Source organism: Oncorhynchus keta, chromosome 5 (assembly GCF_023373465.1).
Source record: "Oncorhynchus keta strain PuntledgeMale-10-30-2019 chromosome 5, Oket_V2, whole genome shotgun sequence".
In the NCBI taxonomy this organism is placed as follows: domain Eukaryota; kingdom Metazoa; phylum Chordata; class Actinopteri; order Salmoniformes; family Salmonidae; genus Oncorhynchus; species Oncorhynchus keta.
Window position 1 is genome coordinate 1,293,754 of NC_068425.1, and position 18,403 is coordinate 1,312,156.

Consider the following 18,403-nt stretch of genomic DNA (forward strand, 5'->3'; position numbering starts at 1 on the left):
CAGGGTCGTACTCTGCGGATGTTGTAGAGCATGAACCTACAGGAACGGGACACCGCCTTGATGTTAGTTGAGAACGTCAGGGTGTTGTCCAGGATCACGCCAAGGTTCTTAGCGCTCTGGGAGGAGGACACAATGGAGTTGTCAACCGTGATGGCGAGATCATGGAACGGGCAGTCCTTCCCGGGAGGAAGAGGAGCTCCGTCTTGCTGAGGTTCAGCTTGAGGTGGTGATCCGTCATCCACACTGATATGTCTGCCAGACATGCAGAGATGCGATTCGCCACCTGGTCATCAGAAGGGGGAAAGGAGAAGATTAATTGTGTGTCGTCTGCATAGCAATGATAGGAGAGACCATGTGAGGTTATGACAGAGCCAAGTGACTTGGTGTATAGCGAGAATAAGAGAGGGCCTAGAACAGAGCCCTGGGGGACACCAGTGGTGAGAGCGCGTGGTGAGGAGACAGATTCTCGCCACGCCACCTGGTAGGAGCGACCTGTCAGGTAGGACGCAATCCAAGCGTGGGCCGCGCCGGAGATGCCCAACTCGGAGAGGGTGGAGAGGAGGATCTGATGGTTCACAGTATCGAAGGCAGCCGATAGGTCTAGAAGGATGAGAGCAGAGGAGAGAGAGTTAGCTTTAGCAGTGCGGAGCGCCTCCGTGATACAGAGAAGAGCAGTCTCAGTTGAATGACTAGTCTTGAAACCTGACTGATTTGGATCAAGAAGGTCATTCTGAGAGAGATAGCGGTAGAGCTGGCCAAGGACGGCACGCTCAAGAGTTTTGGAGAGAAAAGAGAGAAGGGATACTGGTCTGTAGTTGTTGACATCGGAGGGATCGAGTGTAGGTTTTTTTCAGAAGGGGTGCAACTCTCGCTCTCTTGAAGACGGGAGGGACGTAGCCAGCGGTCAGGGATGAGTTGATGAGCGAGGTGAGGTAAGGGAGAAGGTCTCCGGAAATGGTCTGGAGAAGAGAGGAGGGGATAGGGTCAAGCGGGCAGGTTGTTGGGCGGCCGGCCGTCACAAGACGCGAGATTTCATCTGGAGAGAGAGGGGAGAAAGAGGTCAGAGCATAGGGTAGGGCAGTGTGAGCAGAACCAGCGGTGTCGTTTGACTTAGCAAACGAGGATCGGATGTCATCGACCTTCTTTTCAAAATGGTTGACGAAGTCATCTGCAGAGAGGGAGGAGGGAGGGGGGGGAAGGATTCAGGAGGGAGGAGAAGGTGGCAAAGAGCTTCCTAGGGTTAGAGGCAGATGCTTGGAACTTAGAATGGTAGAAAGTGGCTTTAGCAGCAGAGACAGAGGAGGAAAATGTAGAGAGGAGGGAGTGAAAGGATGCCAGGTCCGCAGGGAGGCGAGTTTTCCTCCATTTCCGCTCGGCTGCCCGGAGCCCTGTTCTGTGAGCTCGCAATGAGTCGTCGAGCCACGGAGCGGGAGGGGAGGACCGAGCCGGCCTGGAGGATAGGGGACATAGGGAGTCAAAGGATGCAGTAAGGGAGGAGAGGAGGGTTGAGGAGGCAGAATCAGGAGATAGGTTGGAGAAAGTTTGAGCAGAGGGAAGAGAAGATAGGATGGAAGAGGAGAGAGTAGCGGGGAGAGAGAGCGAAGGTTGGGACGGCGCGATACCATCCGAGTAGGGGCAGTGTGGGAAGTGTTGGATGAGAGCGAGAGGGAAAAGGATACAAGGTAGTGGTCGGAGACTTGGAGGGGAGTTGCAATGAGGTTAGTGGAAGAACAGCATCTAGTAAAGATGAGGTCAAGCGTATTGCCTGCCTTGTGAGTAGGGGGAAGGTGAGAGGGTGAGGTCAAAAGAGGAGAGGAGTGGAAAGAAGGAGGCAGAGAGGAATGAGTCAAAGGTAGACGTGGGGAGGTTAAAGTCGCCCAGAACTGTGAGAGGTGAGCCGTCCTCAGGAAAGGAGCTTATCAAGGCATCAAGCTCATTGATGAACTCTCCAAGGGAACCTGGAGGGCGATAAATGATAAGGATGTTAAGCTTGAAAGGGCTGGTAACTGTGACAGCATGGAATTCAAAGGAGGCAATAGACAGATGGGTAAGGGGAGAAAGAGAGAAAGACCACTTGGGAGAGATGAGGATCCCGGTGCCACCACCCCGCTGACCAGAAGCTCTCGGGGTGTGCGAGAACACGTGGGCGGACGAGGAGAGAGCAGTAGGAGTAGCAGTGTTATCTGTGGTGATCCATGTTTCCGTCAGTGCCAAGAAGTCAAGGGACTGGAGGGAGGCATAGGCTGAGATGAACATCTAAAAGTGTCATTGTTTAAAATGGCTAGTGATACATTACATCAAGATTGCAAGATGCAGTAGATGGTATTGAATACAGTAAAAACATATGAGATGAGTAATGTAGGGTATGTAAACATTATATAAAGTGGCATTGTTTAAAGTGGCTAGTGATACATTTATTACATCAATTTTCCATTATTAAAGTGGCTGGAGTTGAGTTAGTATGTTGGTGTAGCCAATGTGAAATGGCTAGGTAGTTAGCGGTGGTGCGCGCTAGTGGCGTTTCAATCGGTGACGTCACTTGGTCTGAGACCTTGCGGTAGTGGTTCCCCTTGCTCTGCAAGGGCAGCAGCTTTTGTGGAGAGATGGGTAACGATGCATCGAGGTTGAATGTGTGTGCAGAGCGTCCCATGTTGGGGAGAGGGGACGGACGTAAAGTCTATACTGTTACATTGGCAGCAGCCACTCAATGTATGTGATGGCTGTTTAACAGTCTGGTGGCCTTGAGATAGAAGCTGTTTTTCAGTCTCTCGGTCCCTGCTTTGATGCACCTGTACTGACCTCGCCTTCTGGGTGACCTCGCCTTCTGGATGAACAGGCAGTGGCTCGGGTGGTTGTTGTCCTTGATGATCTTTTTGGCCTTCCTGTGACATCGGGTGGTGTAGGTGTCCTAGAGGGCAGGTAGTTTTCCCCCGGTGATGCGTTGTGCAGACCTCACCACCCTCTGGAGAGCCTTACGGTTGTGGGCGGAGCAGTTGCTGTACCAGGCGGTGATACAGCCTGACAGGATGCTCTGGTTTGTGAATCTGTAAAAGTTTGTGCGTGTTTTTGGTGACAAGACAAATTTCTTCAGCCTCCTGTGGTTGAAGAGGCGCTGCTGCGCCTTCTTCACCACTCTGTCTGTGTGGGTGGACCATTTCAGTTTGTTCCGTGATGTGTATGCCGAGGAACTTAAAACTTTCTACACTCTCCACTACTGTCCCGTCAATGTGGATAGGGGGGTGCTCCCTCTGCTGTTTCCTGAAGTCCACAATCATCTCCTTTGTTTGGTTGATTTTGAGTGTGAGGTTATTTTCTTGACACCATACTCCGAGGGCCCTTACCTCCTCCCTGTAGACCGTCTCGTCGTTGTTGGTAATCAAGCCTACTACCACTGTAGTGTCGTCTGCCAACTTGATGATTGAGTTGGAGGCGTGCATGGCCACGCAGTCGTGGGTGAACAGGGAGTACAGGAGAGGGCTCAGAACGTACCTTTGTGGGGCCCCAGTGTTGAGGATCAGCGGGTTGGATATGTTGTTACCTACCCTCACCACCTGGGGGCGGCCTGTCAGGAAGTCCAGGACCCAGTTGCACAGGGCAGGGTCGAGACCCCCATGAGCTATAGTCGTTGAACAGCATTCTCACATAGGTATTCCTCTTGTCCAGATGGATTCGGGCAGTGTGCAGTGTGCTTGTGATTGAGTCGTCTGTGGCCCTGTTGGGACGGTAAGCAAATTGGAGTGGGTCTAGGGTGTCAGGTAGGGTGGAGGTGATATGGTCCTTGACTAGTCTCTCAAAGCACTTCATGATGACGGAAGTGAGTGCTACGGGGCGGTAGTCATTTAGCTCAGTTACCTTGGCTTTCTTGGGAACAGGAACAATGGTGGCCCTCTTGAAGCATGTGGGGACAGCAGACTGGGATAAGGATTGATTGAATATGTCCGTAATCACACCAGCCAGCTGGTCTGTGCATGCTCTGAGGATGCGGCTGGGGGGATGCCGTCTGGGCCTGCAGCCTTGCGAGGGTTGACACGTTTAAATGTTTGCTCACGTCGGCTGCAGTGAAGGAGAGCCCACAGGTTTTTGAAAGCGGGCCGTGTCAGAAACAGACAATCGTAATATAAGTCATAAATATCAGATTCCCTGTTTGTTTCAAAACCAACTTTATACGAGTTTTTATAAATAGGTTATATTTGACTCAAAATTCCATGATGTACAGTGAGGCGTTGGCAGAATAGATGGATGCAGTTCAATGCATTTCTTGCTAGTCCCAAAATATTGCTATCGGGTTGTAAATCACAGCTGGCCTGGTACATTGTTTGCTGCCGCCACCCATTCGCGATGCACTGTTTCAGTTTCAAATGACTCAATATTTTTGAACAAAAACTGACAACTGTAACTAAGGCTGGGAGTGTCAATACAATCAAACTAACAAGGGCAATGATCACAAGTCAGTCATAATGTGGCTAATAGGCTAGCATACGTGTCAAACACAAGGCCCGCCGTCCGAATTAGACACACATAAGCGAGTATAAATGAGTCAACAGTTGAGTCATCTACTTTATGAAATCACAGCCTGATGCACTTGTATATTTAATTCAACTTCAACTGCGCTGCTTTCGTGTGTCCTGTTTACAGAGCTTTAGTGGAGGGAAAGTGTACAGACACATGCCACAGTCCTGGCTAGGCTACTAAAATGTTGCAGCCTGGCTTCGGTTTTTAAAGCTTGACAATGAATAACCAAAAAACAAAACCTGCAACAAAACACCATTCAAAAGAGAAACATGTAGGCCTGTTACAGCAACATTTGAGCAGTAGCCTAGGTTGGCTACTCAACTACAATACATTTTGAGTGCACCATACAGCAATGATGCATTCGACCGCACCAATGATCCATGCAGTGCAAAAAAAATGAAAAACATGTTTTAAGTTGAAATGTTACAACAACCTATAGCTACTTTTTTAGTTATTTGGAGTTATTAAATACTTTTTAATTTGGGTCACAGCACATCATGCACATTTGCACGCATAGCAGCAAAGGCTGGGCAAATATTATTGATCTATTTTGTTTTAATATGTTAAATTGCTATATACTGACTTAACTGTAGTACAGACAGAGTTTGGAACTCTATTCCACATCAAGTGGAATGCAAACTGTAAAATAAGATATAAAAAAGATAAAAATACACTTATGGAACAATGTGGACTGTGAAGAAAAGACACACACAGATGCATGCGCACGCTCACTCTACATACACGTAGGTATGGTGGTATTCTAAATGTATTGTAGCTATGTAGTGGTGTAATAATGTTATGTACGGTTTTATTACATTTGAGTTTTTGTCTTAAATTGTTTGGACCCCAGGAAGAGTAGCAGCTAATGGGGATCTTTAACCTTAAGAGTCTATTAACTCACCCGTGCTTCAATCTAGGTAACAAAATACAAAAAGCTCCATCAAAATCTGTCAATTTAAGCTATATATATCAGTAGTTTTGCGTGGGCCGATTCTCAATCCACCGCATCAGCCTATGTCGGAAGGAGCTACAGCAGTGTTTGTCAGACCATGAGACATCCCGAAAATCGGTCATCTCACAAACACGTTTGTAGCGTCCTAATGGGCCCGACTGTGGAAAGGGGAGACTCTCACTAACTCAATGGTCTTCTCTGTTTTGCTCGTCTTAAGGTAACCCATACAAATGAATGGCTCACCTTCCTCCCTGTGCTTTGTAGGCAAAGAACATGTTCAAATTTCGCCAAGATGTGGCATCATATGTAAACTAAAACAAAGAGAGGCTTTCTGGCAGTAGTCCTTAGACACTGTGGATCCTCAGGGCTAAACTATGATTTTTCACTGTCCTCGTCTCTATAATGTTGCCTTGATTTTTTGGGTCTCTGTCTCCGGATTCACAGATACCCAAATATCACTTATGTATATTTTGACACGGCCTATTGATTAACGAGACACATTATCTTATTATTAGTATTATTAGGTGCAACAATTGTTAATTTACCTTGAAACACATTGTCATTATTTTCTTACATTATTGTGTCTCAATGGGCCACTAGGCTATGAATAGGAGCTAAGTGCAATGGTCAGGTCACTGTGAAGAAGACGTCCGCTTGACGTCGTAACGTCAGTCGCCTGTTCGACACCTGTACAGCAGTGGAGGCTGCCGAGGGGAGGAAGGCTCATAATAATGGCTGAAATGGAGTGTAATGGCGTGAATGGAACGATATCAAACACAAGCCCTTCTCATGATTTTTGTCATTGTTATTGAGGACCCCTCCTTTCCTTTGTTTGCTGAAGTGCGAAGGCCCACCTGAACTCTTGCATATATACATACAGTGCCTTGCGAAAGTATTCGGCCCCCTTGAACTTTGCGACCTTTTGCCAAATTACAGGCTTCAAACATAAAGATATAAAACTGTATTTTTTTGTGAAGAATCAACAACAAGTGGGACACAATCATGAAGTGGAACGACATTTATTGGATATTTCAAACTTTTTTAACAAATCCAAAACTGAAAAATTGGGCGTGCAAAATTATTCAGTCCCTTTACTTTCAGTGCAGCAAATTCTCTCCAGAAGTTCAGTGAGGATCTCTGAATGATCCAATGTTGACCTAAATGACTAATGATGATAAATACAATCCACCTGTGTGTAATCAAGTCTCTGTATAAATGCACCTGCACTGTGATAGTCTCAGAGGTCCGTTAAAAGCGCAGAGAGCATCATGAAGAACAAGGAACACACCAGGCAGGTCCGAGATACTGTTGTGAAGAAGTTTAAAGCCGGATTTGGATACATTTACATTTTTACATTTAAGTCATTTAGCAGACGCTCTTATCCAGAGCGACTTACAAATTGGTGCATTCACCTTATGACATCCAGTCGAACAGCCACTTTACAATAGTGCATCTAAATCTTTTAAGGGGGGTGAGAAGGATTACTTTATCCTATCCTAGGTATTCCTTAAAGAGGTGGGGTTTCAGGTGTCTCCGGAAGGTGGTGATTGACTCCGCTGTCCTGGCGTCGTGAGGGAGTTTGTTCCACCATTGGGGAGCCAGAGCAGCGAACAGTTTTGACTGGGCTGAGCGGGAACTGTACTTCCTCAGTGGTAGGGAGGCGAGCAGGCCAGAGGTGGATGAACGCAGTGCCCTTGTTTGGGTGTAGGGCCTGATCAGAGCCTGGAGGTACTGAGGTGCCGTTCCCCTCACAGCTCCGTAGGCAAGCACCATGGTCTTGTAGCGGATACGAGCTTCAACTGGAAGCCAGTGGAGAGAGCGGAGGAGCGGGGTGACGTGAGAGTACTTGGGAAGGTTGAACACCAGACGGGCTGCGGCGTTCTGGATGAGTTGTAGGGGTTTAATGGCACAGGCAGGGAGCCCAGCCAACAGCGAGTTGCAGTAATCCAGACGGGAGATGACAAGTGCCTGGATTAGGACCTGCGCCGCTTCCTGTGTGAGGCAGGGTCGTACTCTGCGGATGTTGTAGAGCATGAACCTACAGGAACGGGCCACCGCCTTGATGTTAGTTGAGAACGACAGGGTGTTGTCCAGGATCACGCCAAGGTTCTTAGCGCTCTGGAAGGAGGACACAATGGAGTTGTCAACCGTGATGGCGAGATCACGGTCCATCCGGTTCCGGTTGGAGCGAGCGGTCGCATTCGCACTTCGCTCTGCAGGTTGTATAACTTTTTCATTACATTTCATTATAGTACAACGGTTGATTTGTCTAATCTTAGCAATTCTTCTTAGCTAGCTACATAGCCGTCCTTGTATCAGAGATAATTGCATAATTATCGTATTTCGTCGCCCTAACGTAGCCTTCACTGCTATTCGCCCAGGAGCTAGCTAACGCACACAGATTAGCATCACTGTAGTGCTATTCACTCAACTGTACGACTTGATTAGTTCAGTGTTAGCTAGCTACATAGCTGTCTTTGTTTCCAAGATAATTGTGTAGTTTAGTGTGTGTAGCCTTGGAGTGATTATCTTAATTCACTGAGGTTCGCTAGCCAGCTATTTGTCGTCCTTAACGTAGGAGACTCTGCTAGCTAGCCAACAGCTAACTGCTAACAGCTAGCCAACGTCTACTGTTTTGAATTCAACAACCCGGTCAGGTAGTTTCACATTTTCATTTCATTTCATTACAGTACAACGGTTTGATTTGTTTGATCGTAGCTAGCTACATAGCCGTCTTTGTTTCAAAGATAATTGTGTAGTCTAGACCGATTCCCTAGGTTAGCTAGCCAGCTATTGTCGTTCTTTTAACTCAACGTAACGTAAACAACACTGCTAGCTAGCCAGCTAGCCCCCGAATAGCAGCACTGTAGAATTATTACACTCAACGGAACGACTTGATTAGTGTAGTGTCAACAACGCAGCTACTGCCAGCTAGCCTACTTTAGCAGTACTGTATCATTTTAATCATTTTAGTCAATAAGATTCTTGCTACGTAAGCTTAACTTTCTGAACATTCGAGACGTGTAGTCCGCTTGTCATTCCAATTTCCTTGCATTAGCGTAGCCTTTTCTGTAGCCTGTCAACTATGTGTCTGTCTATCCCTGTTCTCTCCTCTCTGCACAGACCATACAAACGCTCCACACCGCGTGGCCGCGACCACCCTAACCTGGTGGTCCCAGCGCGTACGACCCACGTGGAGTTCCAGGTCTCTGGTAGCCTCTGGAACTGCCAATCTGCGGCCAACAAGGCAGAGTTCATCTCAGCCTATGCCTCCCTCCAGTCCCTTGACTTCTTGGCACTGACGGAAACATGGATCACCACAGATAACACTGCTACTCCTACTGCTCTCTCCTCGTCCGCCCACGTGTTCTCGCACACCCCGAGAGCTTCTGGTCAGCGGGGTGGTGGCACCGGGATCCTCATCTCTCCCAAGTGGTCTTTCTCTTTTCTCCCTTACCCATCTGTCTATTGCCTCCTTTGAATTCCATGCTGTCACAGTTACCAGCCCTTTCAAGCTTAACATCCTTATCATTTATCGCCCTCCAGGTTCCCTCGGAGAGTTCATCAATGAGCTTGATGCCTTGATAAGCTCCTTTCCTGAGGACGGCTCACCTCTCACAGTTCTGGGCGACTTTAACCTCCCCACGTCTACCTTTGACTCATTCCTCTCTGCCTCCTTCTTTCCACTCCTCTCCTCTTTTGACCTCACCCTCTCACCCTCCCCCCTACTCACAAGGCAGGCAATACGCTTGACCTCATCTTTACTAGATGCTGTTCTTCCACTAACCTCATTGCAACTCCCCTCCAAGTCTCCGACCACTACCTTGTATCCTTTTCCCTCTCGCTCTCATCCAACACTTCCCACACTGCCCCTACTCGGATGGTATCGCGCCGTCCCAACCTTCGCTCTCTCTCCCCGCTACTCTCTCCTCTTCCATCCTATCTTCTCTTCCCTCTGCTCAAACTTTCTCCAACCTATCTCCTGATTCTGCCTCCTCAACCCTCCTCTCCTCCCTTACTGCATCCTTTGACTCCCTATGTCCCCTATCCTCCAGGCCGGCTCGGTCCTCCCCTCCCGCTCCGTGGCTCGACGACTCATTGCGAGCTCACAGAACAGGGCTCCGGGCAGCCGAGCGGAAATGGAGGAAAACTCGCCTCCCTGCGGACCTGGCATCCTTTCACTCCCTCCTCTCTACATTTTCCTCCTCTGTCTCTGCTGCTAAAGCCACTTTCTACCATTCTAAATTCCAAGCATCTGCCTCTAACCCTAGGAAGCTCTTTGCCACCTTCTCCTCCCTCCTGAATCCCCCCCCTCCCTCCTCCCTCTCTGCAGATGACTTCGTCAACCATTTTGAAAAGAAGGTCGATGACATCCGATCCTCGTTTGCTAAGTCAAACGACACCGCTGGTTCTGCTCACACTGCCCTACCCTATGCTCTGACCTCTTTCTCCCCTCTCTCTCCAGATGAAATCTCGCGTCTTGTGACGGCCGGCCGCCCAACAACCTGCCCGCTTGACCCTATCCCCTCCTCTCTTCTCCAGACCATTTCCGGAGACCTTCTCCCTTACCTCACCTCGCTCATCAACTCATCCCTGACCGCTGGCTACGTCCCTCCCGTCTTCAAGAGAGCGAGAGTTGCACCCCTTCTGAAAAAACCTACACTCGATCCCTCCGATGTCAACAACTACAGACCAGTATCCCTTCTCTCTTTTCTCTCCAAAACTCTTGAGCGTGCCGTCCTTGGCCAGCTCTACCGCTATCTCTCAGAATGACCTTCTTGATCCAAATCAGTCAGGTTTCAAGACTAGTCATTCAACTGAGACTGCTCTTCTCTGTATCACGGAGGCGCTCCGCACTGCTAAAGCTAACTCTCTCTCCTCTGCTCTCATCCTTCTAGACCTATCGGCTGCCTTCGATACTGTGAACCATCAGATCCTCCTCTCCACCCTCTCCGAGTTGGGCATCTCCGGCGCGGCCCACGCCTGGATTGCGTCCTACCTGACAGGTCGCTCCTACCAGGTGGCGTGGCGAGAATCTGTCTCCTCACCACGCGCTCTCACCACTGGTGTCCCCCAGGGCTCTGTTCTAGGCCCTCTCTTATTCTCGCTATACACCAAGTCACTTGGCTCTGTCATAACCTCACATGGTCTCTCCTATCATTGCTATGCAGACGACACACAATTAATCTTCTCCTTTCCCCCTTCTGATGACCAGGTGGCGAATCGCATCTCTGCATGTCTGGCAGACATATCAGTGTGGATGACGGATCACCACCTCAAGCTGAACCTCAGCAAGACGGAGCTCCTCTTCCTCCCGGGGAAGGACTGCCCGTTCCATGATCTCGCCATCACGGTTGACAACTCCATTGTGTCCTCCTCCCAGAGCGCTAAGAACCTTGGCGTGATCCTGGACAACACCCTGACGTTCTCAACTAACATCAAGGCGGTGTCCCGTTCCTGTAGGTTCATGCTCTACAACATCCGCAGAGTACGACCCTGCCTCACACAGGAAGCGGCGCAGGTCCTAATCCAGGCACTTGTCATCTCCCGTCTTGATTACTGCAACTCGCTGTTGGCTGGGCTCCTGCCTGTGCCATTAAACCCCTACAACTCATCCAGAACGCCGCAGCCCGTCTGGTGTTCAACCTTCCCAAGTTCTCTCACGTCACCCCGCTCCTCCGCTCTCTCCACTGGCTTCCAGTTGAAGCTCGCATCCGCTACAAGACCATGGTGCTCGCCACGGAGCTGTGAGGGGAACGGCACCTCAGTACCTCCAGGCTCTGATCAGGCCCTACACCCAAACAAGGGCACTGCGTTCATCCACCTCTGGCCTGCTCGCCTCCCTACCACTGAGGAAGTACAGTTCCCGCTCAGCCCAGTCAAAACTGTTCGCTGCTCTGGCCCCCAATGGTGGAACAAACTCCCTCACGACGCCAGGACAGCGGAGTCAATCACCACCTTCCGGAGACACCTGAAACCCCACCTCTTCAAGGAATACCTAGGATAGGGTAAGTAAGGGTAAGTAATCCTTCTCACCCCCCTTCTCCCCCAACAAGATTTAGATGCAAGTGGCTGTTCCACTGGTTGTCATAAGGTGTATGCACCAATTTGTAAGTCGCTCTGGATAAGAGCGTCTGCTAAATGACTTAAATGTAAATGTAAATGTAATCATGGAACGGGCAGTCCTTCCCCGGGAGGAAGAGCAGCTCCGTCTTGCCGAGGTTCAGCTTGAGGTGGTGATCCGTCATCCACACTGATATGTCTGCCAGACATGCAGAGATGCGATTCGCCACCTGGTCATCAGAAGGGGAAAGGAGAAGATTAATTGTGTGTCGTCTGCATAGCAATGATAGGAGAGACCATGTGAGGTTATGACAGAGCCAAGTGACTTGGTGTATAGCGAGAATAGGAGAGGGCCTAGAACAGAGCCCTGGGGACACCAGTGGTGAGAGCGCGTGGTGAGGAGACAGATTCTCGCCACGCCACCTGGTAGGAGCGACCTGTCAGGTAGGACGCAATCCAAGCGTGGGCCGCGCCGGAGATGCCCAACTCGGAGAGGGTGGAGAGGAGGATCTGATGGTTCACAGTATCGAAGGCAGCCGATAGGTCTAGAAGGATGAGAGCAGAGGAGAGAGAGTTAGCTTTAGCAGTGCGGAGCGCCTCCGTGATACAGAGAAGAGCAGTCTCAGTTGAATGACTAGTCTTGAAACCTGACTGATTTGGATCAAGAAGGTCATTCTGAGAGAGATAGCGGGAGAGCTGGCCAAGGACGGCACGTTCAAGAGTTTTGGAGAGAAAAGAAAGAAGATACAAAAGATTTCCCAAGCTTTAAACATCCCAAGGAGCACTGTGCAAGCGATAATATTGAAATGGAAGGAGTATCAGACCACTGCAAATTTACCAAGACCTGGCCGTCCCTCTAAACTTTCAGCTCATACAAAGGAGAAGACTGATCAGAGATGCAGCCAAGAGGCCCATGATCACTCTGGATGAACTGCAGAGATCTACAGCTGAGGTGGGAGACTCTGTCCATAGGACAACAATCAGTCATATATTGCACAAAGCTGGCCTTTATGGAAGAGTGGCAAGAAGAAAGCCATTTCTTAAAGATATCCATAAAAAGTGTTGTTTAAAGTTTGCCACGAGCCACCTGGGAGACACACCAAACATGTGGAAGAAGGTGCTCTGGTCAACTTTTTGGCAACAATGCAAAACGTTATGTTTGGCGTAAAAGCAACACAGCTCATCACCCTGAACACACCATCCCCACTGTCAAACATGGTGGTGGCAGCATCATGGTTTGGGCCTGCTTTTCTTCAGCAGGGACAGGGAAGATGGTTAAAATTGATGGGAATATGGATGGAGCCAAATACAGGACCATTCTGGAAGAAAACCAACCTGATGGAGTCTGCAAAAGACCTGAGACTGGGATGGAGATTTGTCTTCCAACAAGACAATGAGCCAAAACATAAAGCAAAATCTACAATGGAATGGTTCAAAAATAAACATATCCAGGTGTTAGAATGGCCAAGTCAAAGTCTAGACCTGAATCCAATCGAGAATCTGTGGAAAAAACTGAACTGCTGTTCACAAATGCTCTCCATCCAACCTCACTGAGCTCGAGCTGTTTTGCAAGGAGGAATGGGAAAAAAATTCAGTCTCTCGATGTGCAAAACTGATAGAGACATACCCCAAACGACTTACAGCTGTAATCGCAGCAAAAGGTGGCGCTACAAAGTATTAACTTAAGGGGGGCTGAATAATTTTGCACGCCCAATTTTTCAGTTTTTGATTTGTTAAAACAGTTTGAAATATCCAATAAATGTCGTTCCACTTCATGATTGTGTCCCACTTGTTGTTGATTCTTCACAAAAAAATATAGTTTTATATCTTTATGTTTGAAGCCTGAAATGTGGCAAAAGGTCGCAAAGTTCAAGGGGGCCGAATACAAGGCACTGTATGTAGATCTGATCATATTAAGTATGTAGACATTGAGTGGATTTGAATGTCAACCTCTTTTGCATGGAAGCATTGGCTTCATCTGAACAGAAAGTGTGTAGACTTTCTAACTTGTATCACATAGTTTGCTGTTGGGTTGAGGAACATGTCAGTACCTAGAATAGAGTGAAAACAGTCTGGTTAAAACTCAAATCATGTTTTAATTATTGATGTACTTGGTGGCAGTATCAAAATGTAAACAGTTACAGTATTTATCGTTTTGCACATTCTGCAGTCTAAAATTATTTATGACCTGCATATTCACCCATTGAGCATGTTTGGGATGTTCTGGATCGATGTGTACAACAGCGTGTTCCAGTTCCTGACAATATCCAGCAACTTCGCACAGCCATTGAAGAGGAGTGGGACCACATTCCACAGGCCACAATCAACAGCCTGATCAACGCTGCATGAGGCAGATGGTAGCCGCACCAGATACTGACTGGTTTTCTGATCCATCCCCCTCCTTTTTTTTTTTAAAGGTATCTGTGACCAACAGATGCATATCTGTATTCCCAGTCATGTGAAATCCATAGATTCAGGCCTAATGAATTTATTTCAATTGACTGACTTCCATATATGAGCTTTAACTCAATCAAATCTTTGAAATTGTTGCATGTTGCGTTTATATTTTTATTCAATATACATGCAAACCCACTTTTAAATTCATAACATACTCATTCAAACGGCAATAACATTTGTTGGCTATAAACTGAAGCTTAGTGCTAACACCGAGGCAGAAACCAAACCATGGCAAATCAAAAAGCAATACACAGTACATGTGATGCAAATATGTCAGAATTTCACAAATTGGTGTATCAAATCCAGTTTTCCTGCATAGACTATAGAGTAGACAATCACTGAACGAAATTAAGATCTATATCGCTCTTTTAAAACCAAATGACTTCATAGGACTTCATTGTTATCCAAACTAACGGGTTGAAGTTTTCTGTTGTTGCAGATGATCGGATATTCAGGTAGGGCCTAGTGACCATTTACCATTCACGCTGTCATACAGGGTGAGGGGGTCACCACCGATGGTCTCCGGTGGCCCAATAAGACCAGGTGAGGCAACAGTAGACTTCCCTGTCAGCACATGCGCCTCACTGAAGTACAGGTACTCTTCATCAGCCAAGCCCCTCCACAGCTTCTCTGTCCCATGTACGCTGGACATTTTAGAAAATGTATATAAAAAAAACCCAACCTGAAATATAACATTTACATAAGTATTCAGAACCTTTACTCAGCACTTTGTTGAAGCACCTTTTCCAGTGATTAAAGCATCAAGTCTTCTTGGGTATGACGCTACAACGCTTGGCACATCTGTATTTGGGGAGTTTTGCCCATTGTTCTCTGCAGATTGAACTACCAACGAGACATTAAAAAACGGTAATATCTTATGCTTCACGGAGACGTGGTTTAACGACTACACTATCAACATACAGCTGGCTGGTTATAACTAGTAAATAGTAGCCTACATCAAAGTGTATTTAAATCATTTCTAATTTGTTAACTTCTGCTAGTTAGTTTTTGATACCATGTGGGTTTTAGCTTGCTTGAGACTGCTACCATACATGTTTCATTTTAAAACATTTATCTTACAAAGGAGTTGTTTAATCTAACTGCTTAACTATTTATCTGTACATGGAATTGTATTTGTTTTTTTTGCACATTTTTTTCTAATCTTTACAGGAAAATGCCACGGGCACTATCTGATGTGTAGAGACATTGCACTGCAGCTAATGTAGAAGGAAATGATGTGTACATTTGCAAATACTGTGCCAAATTATATATGTGAAGAATGCAACAAAGATGCAGAATCATCTGGCAATGTCCATAAAGTTCCCCCAGCACTCGCTCACAACAAGCAACCTCTGACAAAAGTCCCTCTACTTCTATTCGAGGTGAAAATGATGAATCAGACACCTTAACGATAGCAACAGCTCGCTCCAGCAATCATACGTTTTTTTGACTCAATGGTGGAACGTAGTCAGAGAAATACTGATGGATGTCTTGCTCGAGCTGTGTATGCAACTGGTTCACCTCTGATGCTCACAGGCAATGTGTATTGGAAGAGATTTCTTCTTTTTTTCTCTTCTTTTTTAAAAATTGTACCCCTTTTTCTCCCCAATTTCATGGTATCCAATTGTTTTTAGTAGCTACTATCTTGTCTCATCGCTACAACTCCCGTACGGGCTCGGGAGAGACGAAGGTTGAAAGTCATGCGTCCTCCGATACACAACCCAACCAAGACCTGTAAGTAATATGGTTATTGTCAAGAAACCAGACAAGCTACGGATATGCATTGATCCTAAACATCTCAACCGGGCTTTGTGACGTTCACATTACATTATGATCACGTTGGAGAATGTTCTTTACAAGCTCCCGAAGGCCAGAGTCTTCACGCTCATGGACGCCAGAGATGCCTTCCTGCAGTGCAAGCTCAACGAGCCCAGCAGCTACATGACTACCTTTTGGACACCCTGGGGCAGGAAGAGGTGGTTGAAGCTCTGTGGAAGAGATGGTTGGTGTCTCTGTGGCTCCAGATGTGTATCAGCGGAAACGGCACAAGCTGTTGATGGGGACTCAGTGGCATGGAACCCATAGCAGATGACATCCTCATAGTGGGCTGTGGGGACAGTGATGAGGAGGCAGAATGTGACCATGACGCCAAGCTGCTGGCCCTGATGGTCAGATGCAGACAGGTCAAGCTAAGGCTAAGTATAAAAAAGCTTCAGTTGAAGGTGCCAGATGTCCACTTACATGGGCACATCTTGTCCTCCACCAGATTGAATGCGGATCCTGAAAAAGTGAAGGGTGTCTTTGAACCCCCCTCCCCATCTGTCATGAAGGCAGTGCAGCACTCCTGTCATGATTCAGAGTGACTCAAGCCAGTATAGACTTGGCTGTTGCCTCGTGCAGGAGGGCCAGCCTGTGGCATTCGCCTCTCTGGCACTCACTCCAACAGAGTAGAACTATGCCCAGATAGAGAAGGAGTGCTCCAGCATTGTTGCATGCCAACGCTTCCACCACTACCTGTATGGGCGCGACAATATTACCGCAGATCACAAGCCCCTTATTGCTATATTCAGCAAGCCTCTCCTGAATGCCCCTAAACGACTGCAGAGCATGCTACTGGCCCAACAAAACTACAACCTCAAGGTGGTGTATAAGCCAGGGCCAGAGATGTATGTGAGTGACACGCTCAGCAGGGCTGCATCAGGCACACGCTCTATGCATGAACAACACAACACGCAGTGTGCAGCTTACAAACAGAGCAAGTGGATGTTGAACACATCAACCAGGCTGACTACCTCAATGTTACGGATCAGCGCCTTATACAAATCAGACAGCACATAGACAGGGACGAGCAACTCCAGGAATTGAGGTCTGTGATTCTGATGGGCTGGCACCCCAATTCTCCGGATTTGAGTTCTGAAAATTTGCTGCAGAATGGGAATTCGAGCACGTCACCTCATCACCACGACACCCAAAAGCTAATGGGAAGGCGGAGTCGGCAGTCAAAATCGCAAAGAACCTCTGCAAAAAAGCTCTACGAGAGGGCAAAGATGCCTGGAAAGCAATCCTGCAGTGGCGCAATACCCCGACAGAAGGCAAGGAAAGCAGCCCGGCCCAGCGCCTCATGGCACGGCGCTTAAGCCAGCACTCTCCTGGAGCCATGTGTGGTGACAGACGTGCTGGTAAAGTTACGTCACAGAAGACAGGTTTCCATGTTCATCTACGACAATTCAGCAAAAGACTTACCTGAGCTCAGGGTGGGTGAAACGGTGCCAATGAAGCTACTACCAGGGGACCGGACGGGCCTCTGGAGACTCGGACCGTGGGTACAGAAAGTGGCACCACGCTCCTACTTGGTCGAAGTGAATGAATCACTGTACCGTCGTAACACTGTACCGTAACACTGTACCGTAACACTGTAACACTGTACCGTAACACTGTAACACTGTACCGTAACACTGTAACACTGTATCACTGTACCGTCAAAAAAACACACATTCTGACCCATCTTTAAAATAGCTGCCAGAAGAAAGTCACACAAAATAAGAAAATATAACTACAAATAAGTAAAGTACAAAACACACACACACACTCTCCCTCTCCCCTGGGAGCTACACACACAGGGGTTTACCTTTGGATTGCTGAGCCAGCGTCTACTCAGAACCCTGATGGTCATAGGGGTCGCATGACAAAAGATGGAACCCCAGCAAGTCACATGGGGCTGAGGCACAGGGGGAAGAGCCAGGGGATCACAGGTCTGCCGCTCCCTCACCCATCAATACTCCCCTTAGACAGTCAGGTGACACGCCTGTGCGGGAACCCGCAGTCCTCGCAGACAAGCCCCCTGTCTTTTCACGCTGCGGGCGTCTGTCCCAGCCACCAAAAATAATTAAATCGGTAGGATTCCCATTAGGGATTGTTGACAGACAGAGATAAAAGTGAAGAGAGTATCAAAATGTGTTAAGTTCTTACTTGAACAGTTTAGTTTTCTTTTCATGTTGGAAATTATTACTAGGTTTGTTTTGTTAGGGAATTGACAGCTCCTGTCCTATTTTATAAAAAGGAGATGTTATGGGTGTAAGATGGCACACTGATGCCATCTGTTGGTAAATGTTAATTACTGCAACTCCGGTGTTTTGCAATGTACTGAACTAGAATGTTACTCTCAAAATGCTTCTTCTGTCTTGTCATTTAATAACATTCAAACGAAGATGGGCTTCACATACTGAGAAATAGGGGCACTGTTTCTCTCGCTCGGATGCTTTCTCTAGTAAAATTACATCCAGCCTCTTGCGAATTGAAGGACAGTTATGAAACACAGAGACAGGAAAGATTTTTTTTAAATTGTAATGTTTTGCTTGGTATTTTTTTGGGGGGAAGCCTTGGTTTCCCTTGGCCTCGTGAATACACGCCACTGTTGAA